Genomic DNA, 12,271 nt, shown 5'->3' with positions numbered 1-12,271 from the left:
TGTAATTTTGTTTTAAAAATATATGATACACAGACCTGTATCCCTGGGGCAAATAATACATTATATGTTAATAAAAATAATTAATAAAAAATACATGATAGAATCTAGCATATCTATTATCTCACATTATAAGAACTATTTTCTATTAGATGTGATTTATTAAGACCACAAATAACAAAACCTCATGTTAGGTCAGGCAGAAATTTTAGACAATGAATTGTTATTACTATAGGCACTGTTAATAGAGCATCTCTACGTTATCAAAATAACACTATTTCCCTTTTCATTAAAATAGACTGTTAATGCTCTGCTACACAAATAAAGCCAACCTTTTATAGTTACAGGGTCTCTTTCCCTTCCTAAATGGGTATGATTTTCAGGATATGTTGATGAGAGAAACTATCAAATGCATCTTTATTTTCTTTTCATATAGAAACAGTTATACCTGGGAGAGATGATTTATGCCGATCCCTCCCTTATTTTACCAGTTAGGAACCTGAATGCCAAAGAGAAGAAGTGTCTTTCTTAAGGTCAGATGTCTAATTATGACAGAGCTGGGATCTGAACCCATGCCTTTTGTTTGTGAATTTAGTGTCCGTTTCTTCCTCTTCCACCTCTCGTTCACACACATTTTCACCTTGTGGCCTTCTGAATCCCTAATCTATTTCTCTCTGAGGACACATGGACCTTGATTTCTTATTTGCTTCCTTTTATCATCTTCCCCAACCACCTTTCTCATATATTTTCTTCTGTCTCTATTTCCCAGACAACTTTGTCCTCTGATAATTCTTTCTCTTTTTTCCTTCCTTCTCTTTTCTACTTATAATCAGGTTTCAGTTTAAATTGTCAACAGCTATTGAGAAACTTAACCTGAAGGAATTTTTATTCTCTAATTCTACAAAAGGAGTGTTTCATTTATCTACTGCTGGGCTACCAACTAGCTTCAGAATGTAGTAGCTTCAACAGCAATCATTTTATTCTCTACAATTTTTGTGTCAGTGAGGTTTGTTCACGGGGCTGTATTCTGCTGGTGTCTGGGATGTGGAAAAAGTTCCAAGATGGCTTTACTCACATGTCTAGGAGCTTTGTAACAGCTTTTGGTGAGTCTTCACTCTCCTTCCCATGACCTCAAACTTTTCCTCCTTAAAGGAACCTGCTATGTCCCTCCCTCCCAAATTCATATTTTGAAGCCCGAACTCCATGTGACTATGCTAGAGACGGGACCTTTAAAAAGCTGTTTAAGGTTAAATGAAGTCATTTGGATGGAGCCCTGATATGGTAGAACTGGTGTCCTCATAAGAGGAACCAGCACCTTAATCATGGACTTTGAGTCTCCAGAACCATGAGAAAATAACTTTCTGTTGTTTAAGCTATCCAGTCTGTTATATTTTGTTATAGCAGCTTGAGAAGACTAACACAAGGTTCAGCTTTAACTGGATCAGACTGTGGAGCAATTTATGCCTTAGGGCATTTTTGAAGACAGTCATTAATAAGTGATTAAATAGGTCAACAGTCAGATGTGATACCCATTTAGGCAGAGCAGCCAGAAGCTTAACAGTGAGACCATGGAAAGAGATGGTCAAAGCAAACATGATTAAAATGATCAGCATCCTTGGGCTGGGTGGAGGAGATAAAGATGACTCTGTGTATGCCAAGGCTACACCCTCTTGGGAAGAATAACAGACATTGTTCATGTAGGGGACATCAGAGGAAAGAGAGTCCACTTAATTAGACAAGGCATTCCTAAGCAAATAATAGAGCAAACAAGTAAACATCAGCAGCAATGGGTCTTTGGGGATCAGAATCCAGAATTGCTACTGTGTATTATCTAAAACATCCAATTTCAGGCTAAATATTATAAGACCTGGAAAGAAACAGCAAAAAATAACCCACACACAGTAAAAAGAGCAGGTAATAGAAACTACCTTTAAAAGAGCCCAGATGTTGGACTTAGCATTCAGAGATTTCAGAGTACTCATTACAAATACGATTGAAGAATTAAATGAAATCATGTTTAAAAAATTAAAGAGAGGTATGATGGCAGTGTCTTATCAAACAATGTCAATAAAGAGATAGAAATTATATAAAAAAGAGCCAAATGGAAATTCTGAAGTTGAAAGTACATTAAGTAGAATAAAAAATTTGCTAAAGGGGCTCACCAGTAGATATGAACTGACAGAATAATCAGTGAACTTGAAGATAGATCAACAGATATGCAACATAAGAACACAGAGAAGAAAACAAGGAGGAAAAAGTTAACAGAACCTCAAGGAAATGTGGCACATCATCAAATCCCCTAACACACACATAACAGGAGGACCAGAAGGAGAGGAGAGAAAGGAGGAGAGAAATATTCAATATATTTTGAGAATATTCAAAATATTCAAAGAAATAATGGTTAGAATTTTCCTAAATTTGGTGACAGTATTAATTTACACATCCACAATGGTTAACAGACACTAAGAAGAATCAAAGAAAACAGATCTACACTCTGACATATTATAGTGAAAATACTGAAAGCAAAACACACAGAAAAAATCTTGAAAGCATCAAGAGAGAAAAAAAGATCCATCATATTCAAAAGCACCTCAGGAAGATCAACATCTGACTTCTAGCAGAAACAAAGTACCTGGAAGACAGGGGAATGACATATTCAAAGGGCTAAAAGAAAAAAAGAACTGTCAACCAATCAGTTTATATCCAGCAAATCTATCTTCTAAAATAAAGGTGAAATGAAGACATTTCCCAGATGAGCAAAAACTAAGAAATTATTTTGCTAGCAGACTCACTTATCAAGAAATAGTAAGGGGAAAATTTCAGACTGAAAATAAATGACAACAGGCATTAACTTGAATCAACACACAAAAGCCAAATAGCATCAGTAAAGATAATTACGAAAGACAGCATATTTACTCTCCTTTCTTCTCCTAACTGATTTAAAGGTAAGTTGCATACATAACATATATATAATATTAGATGAAATGTTGAAGACATAGAAAGATACAAACTATCAAACTAACTCAAGAGAAAACAGAAAATCCAAGTAGATCTATAATAAATAAAAAGATTGACTTAGTAATAAGAAAACTTCGTGCAAAGAAAATTCTAAACCCAGATGTCTTCACTGGTGGTCTTTACGAAATACATAAAGTAGAATTAATACCAATTCTTCACAAATTCTTCCAAAACATAAAAAGGATGAACATTCTCCAACTTATTCTATATTTCAATATTTCATTTATAGCAAAATAAAAAGATACCACAAGAAAATAAAACTATAGGTCAATACACCTTATAAATAAACATAGATTCAAAAATCCCTCTACCCAATACTAACAAACTGAACACAAGATATAAAAAAATTATGGACTATGGTGAAGTCAGATTTATCCCAGTAATGCATATTTGATTTAACATTTAAATACAATGAAAGTAATACACCACATTAATAGAATAAAGGACAAAACCCACCATATGATTATCTCACAGAAAAAGCATTCAATAAAACTCAACAGCTTTTCATTATGGTGATATTCACCAAACAAAGAATAGAAGGGAACTTCTTCAACCTGATAAAAAGCATCCATGAAGTTAACATTAAACTTAGTAGTAAAGATCTGAAAGCTTTCTCTTAACATCAGGAAGAAGATAAGGATGTCCATTTTACTGTGTGTTCTAGCCAGGGAAAACAGGTAAGATAAAAATAAAAATAAAAATAAAAAGCATCCAGATTAGAAAGGAAGAAATAAAATTTGATACTATTTGCGGATGACATCAACTGGTATAAAAAAATCCTACAGGATCCAATTTTTATGGAGCCTCTGAAGCCCACCTTTGGATCTTTTGCTTAGTATTTCAAGGAGCAATCTCAGCTCAAAGTAAGTTAATATTAGAGTCTAGGACAAGCAGTATTTAAAGGTAAAAAATTGGCCAAGTTTCGGAGAGTCAAGATGGCGGAGAAGTGGCAGCTGAGACTACTTCGGGTAGCAGGAAATCAGCTAAATAGCTTATCTAAAGATTGCAAACACCTACAAATCCAACGGGAGATTGAAGAGAAGAAGAACAGCAATTCTAGAAACAGAAAATCAACCACTATCTGAAAGGTAGGACTGGCAAAGGGGTGAATCCAAAGTGACTGGAAGATAGACTGCGGGGGGAGGGGCCGGCTCCCGGCGAGCAGCGGAGCAACGGAGCACAAAATCAGGACTTTTAAAAGTCTGTTCCGCTGAGGGACATCGCTCCAGAGGCTTAACTGGGGTGAAGCCCAGGCGGGGTCAGCGCGGCCTCAGGCCCCACAGGGTCACAGAGGGATTGGGGGTGTCTGGGTGTCGCAGAGCTTACCGGTAGTAGAACAGGGAAGCCGGCTACAGAGACAGAGCCGAGGAGTGAGCTCTAGGCTCGGGGTTGCCTTGAACCGGTCGCAGGCTCGGTCAGCTCGGAGCGTGGCCGGAGGCCAGGGTGACGGGAGTCATTGGGCGCTGTTCTCTGAGGGCGCACTGAGGAGTGGGGCCCCGGGCTCTCGGCTCCTCCGGGCCGGAGACCGGGAGGCCGCCATCTTCACTCCCGTCCTCCGGACTCTACGGAAAGCGCTCAGGGAACAAAAGCTCCCGAAAGCAAACCCAGCAAACCCGAGCGGATGACTCAGCCCGGCCCCGGGTAAGGGCGGTGCAACTCCGCCTGGGGCAAAGACGCTTGAGAATCAATACAATAGACCCCTCCCCCAGAAGAACAACGAGAAACCCAGTCAGGACCAAGTTCACCTACCAAGGAGTGCAGTTTCAATACCAAGGAGAGCGGCGGAATTCCAGAGGAGAAGAAAGCAAAGCATGGAACTCATGGCTTTCTCCCCATGATTCTTTAGCCTTGCAGTTAATTTAATTTTTTTTTCTTTTTCAATTTTTTTTCTCTTTTCTGCTGAATTTTTTTAACTTTTACCGTTTTCTTTCTTTTTTTTTTTTACCGTTTTCTTTAACGTTTTTTAAATAGTTTATCTAATATATATATAGATATATATATATATATTTTCCTTTTTATATTTTTTATCGGCTTTCTTTTTTTAATAGTTTATTTTTTTTTCTTTCTGAACCCCTTTTTATCCCCTTTCTCCCCCCTCACGATTTGGGATCTCTTCTGATTTGGCTAAAGCATATTTTCCTGGGGTTGTTGCCACCCTTTTAGTATTTTACTTGTGTCTTCATATATTCTTATCTGGACAAAATGACAAGGCGGAAAAATTCACAACAAAAAAAAGAACAAGAAGCAGTACCAAAGGCTAGGGACCTAATCAATACAGACATTGGTAATATGTCAGATATAGAGTTCAGAATGATGATTCTCAAGGTTCTAGCCGGGCTTGAATAGGCATGGAAGATATTAAAGCAACCCTCTCGGGAGATATAAAAGCCCTTTCTGGAGAAATAAAAGAAAAATATAAAATCTAACCAAGTTGAAATAAAAAAAGCTATTAATGAGGTGCAATCAAAAATGGAGGCTCTCACTGCTAGGATAAATGAGGCAGAAGAAAGAATTAACGATATAGAAGACCAAATGACAGAGAATAAAGAAGCTGAGCAAAAGAGGGACAAACAGCTAATGGACCACGAGGGGAGAATTCGAGAGATAAGTGACACCATAAGACGAAACAACATTAGAATAATTGGGATTCCAGAAGAAGAGGAAACAGAGAGGGGAGCAGAAGGTATGTTGGAGAGAATTATTGGAGAGAATTTCCCCAATATGGCAAAGGGAACAAGCATCAAAATCCAGGAGGTTCAGAGAACCCCCCTCAAATCAATAAGAATAGGTCCACACCCCGTCACCTAATAGTAAAATTTACAAGTCTTAGTGACAAAGAAAAGATCCTGAAAGCATCCCGGGAAAAGAAGTCTGTAATGTACAATGGTAAAATTATTAGATTGGCAGCAGACTTATCCACAGAGACCTGGCAGGCCAGAAAAAGCTGGCATGATATATTCAGAGTATTAAATGAGAAAATCATGCAGCCAAGAATACTATATCCAGCTAGGCTATCTTTGAAAATAGAAGGAGAGATTAAAAGCTTCCAGGACAAACAAAAACTGAAAGAATTTGCAAATACCAAACCAGCTCTACAGGAAATATTGAAAGGGGTCCTCTAAGCAAAGAGAGACCCTAAAAGTAGTAGATCAGAAAGAAACAGAGACAATATACAATAACAGTCACCTTACAGGCAATACAATGGCACTAAATTCATATCTCTCAATACTTACCCTGAATGTTAATGGGCTAAATGCCCCAATCAAAAGACACAGGGTATCAGAATGGATAAAAAAACAAAACCCATCTATATGTTGCCTACAAGAAACTCATCTTAAACCCGAAGACACCTCCAGGTTTAAAGTGAGGGGGTGGAAAAGAATTTACCATGCTAATGGACAACAGAAGAAAGCAGGAGTGGCAATCCTTATATCAGATCAATTAGATTTTAAGCCAAAGACTATAATAAGTGATGAGGAAGGACACTATATCATACTCAAAGGAACTGTCCAACAAGAAGATCTAACAATTTTAAATATCTATGCCCCTAACGTGGGAGCAGCCAATTATATAAACCAATTAATAACAAAATCAAAGAAACACATCGACAATAATACAATAATAGTAGGGGACTTTAACACTCCCCTCACTGAAATGGACAGATCATCCAAGCAAAAGATCAACAAGGAAATCAGGCCTTAAATGACACACTGGACCAGATGGACATCACAGATATATTCAGAACTTTTCATCCCAAAGCAACAGAATACACATTCTTCTCTAGTGTACATGGAACATTCTCCAGAATAGGTCACATTCTTGGTCCTAAATCAAGTCTTAACTGGTATCAAAAGATTGGGATCATTCCCTGCATATTTTCAGACCACAATGCTCTAAAGCTAGAACTCAATCACAAGAGGAAATTTGGAAAGAACCCAAATACATGGAGACTAAACAGCATCCTTCTGAAGAATGAATGGGTCAACCAGGAAATTAAAGAAGAATTGAAAAAATTTATGGAAACAAATGATAATGAAAACAAAACGGTTCAGAATCTGTGGGACACAACAAAGGCAGTCCTGAGAGGAAAATATATAGCGGTACAAGCCTTTCTCAAGAAACAAGAAAGGTCTCAGGTACACAACCTAACCCTACACCTAAAGGAGCTGGAGAAAGAACAAGAAAGAAACCCTAAACCCAGCAGGAGAAGAGAAATCATAAAGATCAGAGCAGAAATCAATGAAATAGAAACCAAAAAAACAATAGAACAAATCAACGAAACTAGGAGCTGGTTCTTTGAAAGAATTAATAAGATTGATAAACCCCTGGCCAGATTTATCAAAAAGAAAAGAGAAAGGACCCATATAAATAAAATCATGAATGAAAGAGGAGAGATCACAACGAACACCAAAGAAATACAGACAATTATAAGAACATACTATGAGCAACTCTATGCCAACAAATTTGACAATCTGGAAGAAATGGATGCATCCCTAGAGACATATAAACTACCGCAACTGAACCAGGAAGAAATGGAAAGCCTGAACAGACCCATAAGCAGTAAGGAGATTGAAACAGTCATCAAAAATCTCCAAACAAACAAAAGCCCAGGGCCAGATGGCTTCCCGGGGGAATTCTACCAAACATTTAAAGAATAACTAATTCCTATTCTCCTGAAACTGTTCCAAAAAATAGAAATAGAAGGAAAACTTCCAAACTCATTCTATGAGGCCAGCATCACCTTGATCCCAAAACCAGACAAGGATCCCATCAAAAAAGAGAACTACAGACCAATATCCTTGATGAACACAGATGCAAAAATTCTCGCCAAAATACTAGCCAATAGGATTCAACAGTACATTAAAAGGATTATTCACCACGACCAAGTGGGATTTATTCCAGGGCTGCAAGGCTGGTTCAACATCCACAAATCAATCAATGTGATACAACACATTAATAAAAGAAAGAACAAGAACCATATGATACTCTCCATAGATGCTGAAAAAGCATTTGACAAAGTACAGCATCCCTTCCTGATCAAAACTCTTCAAAGTGTAGGGATAGACGGCACATACCTCAATATTATCAAAGCCATCTATGAAAAACCCACCGCAAATATCATTCTCAATGGAGAAAAACTGAAAGCTTTTCCGCTAAGGTCAGGAACATGGCAGGGATGTCCGTTATCACCACTGCTATTCAACATAGTACTAGAAGTCCTAGCCTCAGCAATCAGACAACAAAAGGAAATTAAAGGTATCCAAATTGGCAAAGAAGAAGTCAAACTATCACTCTTTGCAGATGATATGATACTATATGTGGAAAACCCAAAAGACTCCACTCCAAAACTGCTAGAACTTGTACAGGAATTCAGTAAAGTGTCAGGATATAAAATCAATGCACAGAAATCAGTTGCATTTCTCTACACCAACAACAAGACAGAAGAAAGAGAAATTAAGGAGTCCATCCCATTTACAATTGCACCCAAAACTATAAGATACCTAGGAATCAACCTAACCAAGAGACTAAGAATCTATACACAGAAAACTATAAAGTACTCATGAAAGAATTTGAGGAAGACACAAAGAAATGAAAAAATGTTTCATGCTCCTGGATTGGAAGAATAAATATTGTGAAAATGTCTATGCTACCTAAAGCAATCTACACATTTAATGCAATTCCTATCAAAGTACCATCCATTTTTTTCAAAGAAATGGAACAAACAATCCTAAAATTTATATGGAACCAGAAAAGACCTCGAATAGCCAAAGGAATATTGAAAAAGAAAGCCAAAGTTGGTGGCATCACAATTCCGGACTTCAAGCTCTATTACAAAGCTGTCATCCTCAAGACAGCATGGTACTGGCACAAAAACAGACACATAGATCAATGGAACAGAATAGAGAGCCCAGAAATAGACCCTCAACTCTATGGTCAACTCATCTTCGACAAAGCAGGAAAGAATGTCCAATGGAAAAAAGACAGCCTCTTCAATAAATGGTGTTGGGAAAATTGGACAGCCACATGCAGAAAAATGAAATTGGATCATTTCCTTACAATACACCCGAAAATAGACTCAAAATGGATGAAGGATCTCAATGTGAGAAAGGAATCCATCAAAATCCTTGAGGAGAACACAGGCAGCAACCTCTTCGACCTCAGCCGCAGCAACATCTTCCTAGGAACATCGCCAAAGGCAAGGGAAGCAAGGGCAAAAATGAACTATTGGGATTTTATCAAGATCAAAAGCTTTTGCACAGCAAAGGAAACAGTGAACAAAACCAAAAGACAACTGACAGAATGGGAGAAGATATTTGCAAATGACATATCAGATAAAGGGCTAGTGTCCAAAATCTATAAAGAACTTAGCAAACTCAACACCCAAAGAACAAATAATCCAATCAAGAAATGGGCAGAGGACATGAACAGACATTTCTCCAAAGAAGACATCCAGATGGCCAACAGACACATGAAAAAGTGCTTCACATCACTTGGCATCAGGGAAATACAAATCAAAACCACAATGAGATATCACCTCACACCAGTCAGAATGGCTAAAATTAACAAGTCAGGAAATGACAGATGCTGGCGAGGATGCGGAGAAAGGGGAACCCTCCTACACTGTTGGTGGGAATGCAATCTCGTACAACCACTCTGGAAAACAGCATGGAGGTTCCTCAAAATGTTGAAAATAGAACTACCCTATCACCCAGCAATTGCACTACTGGGTATTTACCCTAAAGATACAAACGCAGTGATCCGAAGGGGCACATGCACCCGAATGTTTATAGCAGCAATGTCTACAATAGCCAAACTATGGAAAGAACCTAGATGTCCATCTACAGACGAATGGATAAAGAAGATGTGGTATATATACCCAATGGAATACTATGCAGCCATCAAAAGAAATGAAATCTTGCCATTTGCGACGACGTGGATGGAACTAGAGGGTATCATGCTTAGCAAAATAAGTCAATCAGAGAAAGACAACTATCATATGATCTCCCTGATATGAGGGAGAGGAGATGCAACATGGGGGGTTGAGGGGGTAGGAGAAGAGTAAATGAAACAAGATGGGATTGGGAGGGAGACAAACCATAAGTGACTCTTAATCTCACAAAACAAACTGAGGGTTGATGGGGGGAGGGGGGTTGGGAGAGGGGGGTGGGGTTATGGATATTGGGGAGGGTATGTGCTATGGTGAGTGCTGTGAAGTGTGTAAACCTGGCAATTCGCAGACCTGTACCCCTGGGGATAAAAATATATGTTTATAAAAAATTAAAAAAAAATTAAAAGTAAAAAAAAAAAATTGGCCAGGTTTCTTGCCTTTTCTTCCTGTGGCATTGCCCTGAGGCTGTACCCTTAGTAGGATTCCTGGTTGGTCTGACTTCTGCACTGCTCCAGAATAAGTTCTTTCTCCTCCTTACTTAAAACCTGTTTTTCTCTGGCCACAAGATTCATGAAAAATATAAATAAAGCAAAGCTTCATATGACATCAGCAAATCAGTGGTCATATGAATACTGTCAGAACGATCAGTGACCCTGTCTTGCTCATGTTGCCTTCTCAGCATGAAAGAAGAGGAAATCTCTATCATGCTTTCTTTTTGGTTCTCAGGCTCCTCTGAGTTGATGGTCATTCGTGACCCACACTGCTACATGATATATTTGTTATTATCAGGGCATGTATCACATTGCAAAGGCAAGAATGTGTGGATACAAATACTTTAGGTGCTTTTTGCCAAATGGTTCCTATTCCAGCAAAGGAGATTATTTGCAACTGTTAGAATGTTCAAAATCCTTAGTGCTATTAACATCATCAGTACAAATGTTCCAAAGTCAATTTGGTGATATATTCCAAAATCCTTAAAAATATAGATACCTGTTGACCAAATAATTCCCATTTTACGGTTACATTTTGAGAAGATAATAATATACTGAGTAAAGATTAACCATAAAGATCAACAGCCCCACCTATATGAGCAAACAATTGGGAAAGAATGAAGTGTTTAATAAGAGGAAATCAGTTCATTATGTATGACATACTCTATTAGATACAGTGCTCTCTATATGTTAGAAATAATAGTGTAGAGTATTTAATAAATAGAGAAAATGGCAACAAGACATTTAGCTAAGAATCATGTTCCAAAGCTGTATCTTCAGTAGGATCCTAGGGTGACACTGTCATTTCATCCATAACCCATTTTAGCCTGTCCCCACTGAGTTGCAGTCGCATGATCTGGGTAGCATCTACCCCAATCTCAGCTCCAGGAGTCAGCATGGTAGGGTTTAGCCAATCTGATTATAACAAAGTCTAAGCCAATGAGCCCATCCACATTCCTCTGGCTATAAAGGCTGGTTCTCATTTGGCCAAATCAGCATGCAACTCAGGACTCTTGCTTAGGCATTGGGAATGGACACTCTCTCTGCTTGTATAAGAAAAGACAGGTGCACAATTCTGATTACCCTGGGCAGCCATTCCACTACCATGGGGAAAACCAGCCTGTGGTTAAAGTGTACTTGAGAATGCAGAACGATGTATGTGGAGTCTTCCTAAATCAGGCTAAAGACCAATACATCTCGATGTTTTCAGTTGCAGAACCAATAATTCCCATTTAATAGCATGAGCTTTTTTCAGTACTTGTAACCAAAAACATGCTAATTACACATTCTGATTATGTTTTTAAAAAGTGTGTTTATATATTACAAAGCTAAGCAAAAAAATATCAGTAATAATTGTCTTTTGGAGGTAAGGTTACCAGTGATTTTTCCCTTGCTTTGTTGCTTTTCTGTAATTCTAGATTTTCTGTAATGAATGTATATGTTAGTTTATTCAGGAAAAACCCAAATAGAATGATAATTAAAGTCATAATAATTATCATCATCTAAGCCAAAACCTTCAGAGCTTTAATTCCATATGGTGATAAGACAAATGAGCTCTCCAAGTGGAGGTGAATTTATTTTTCTTTTTATACCTTTCAAAGTCATGAATGCTAATTTCTTAATTCTAAGAATCTTATTAATGTCTTCTAATAAGTTTATTAAGTAAATGAAAGTCTGATCAGCTCAAGATCCATGGACATTGATATTGGTATCAGTAGAGGTTGGTTTCAGGTGTCCTAAAGTTCAGGTAGGGAGGCAGGGTGGAACCCAGTGGAAAAAACACTAGACTTAGAATCCCAGTTCTGCTGTTTCTTGATTATATGGCCTCAGGCAATTACTTAACCTCTCTGAACCTTGATTAGTAAGAAACTATGGG

At 37.9% G+C, this 12,271-nt stretch overlaps 1 protein-coding gene across 1 annotated transcript in view; it reads left to right on the top strand.

The window, feature by feature from the left end:
- Positions 1 to 12,271, top strand: part of SLC30A8 (solute carrier family 30 member 8) — a 38,257-nt gene that overhangs the window by 1,482 nt on the left and 24,504 nt on the right. The gene's annotated exons all lie outside the window — the stretch shown is intronic.

The sequence above is a fragment of the Lutra lutra genome, chromosome 4 (assembly GCF_902655055.1).
Source record: "Lutra lutra chromosome 4, mLutLut1.2, whole genome shotgun sequence".
Lineage (NCBI taxonomy): Eukaryota > Metazoa > Chordata > Mammalia > Carnivora > Mustelidae > Lutra > Lutra lutra.
The sequence above is the reverse complement of the archived record's forward strand: the minus strand, read 5'-3'. Positions and strand labels throughout refer to the sequence as shown.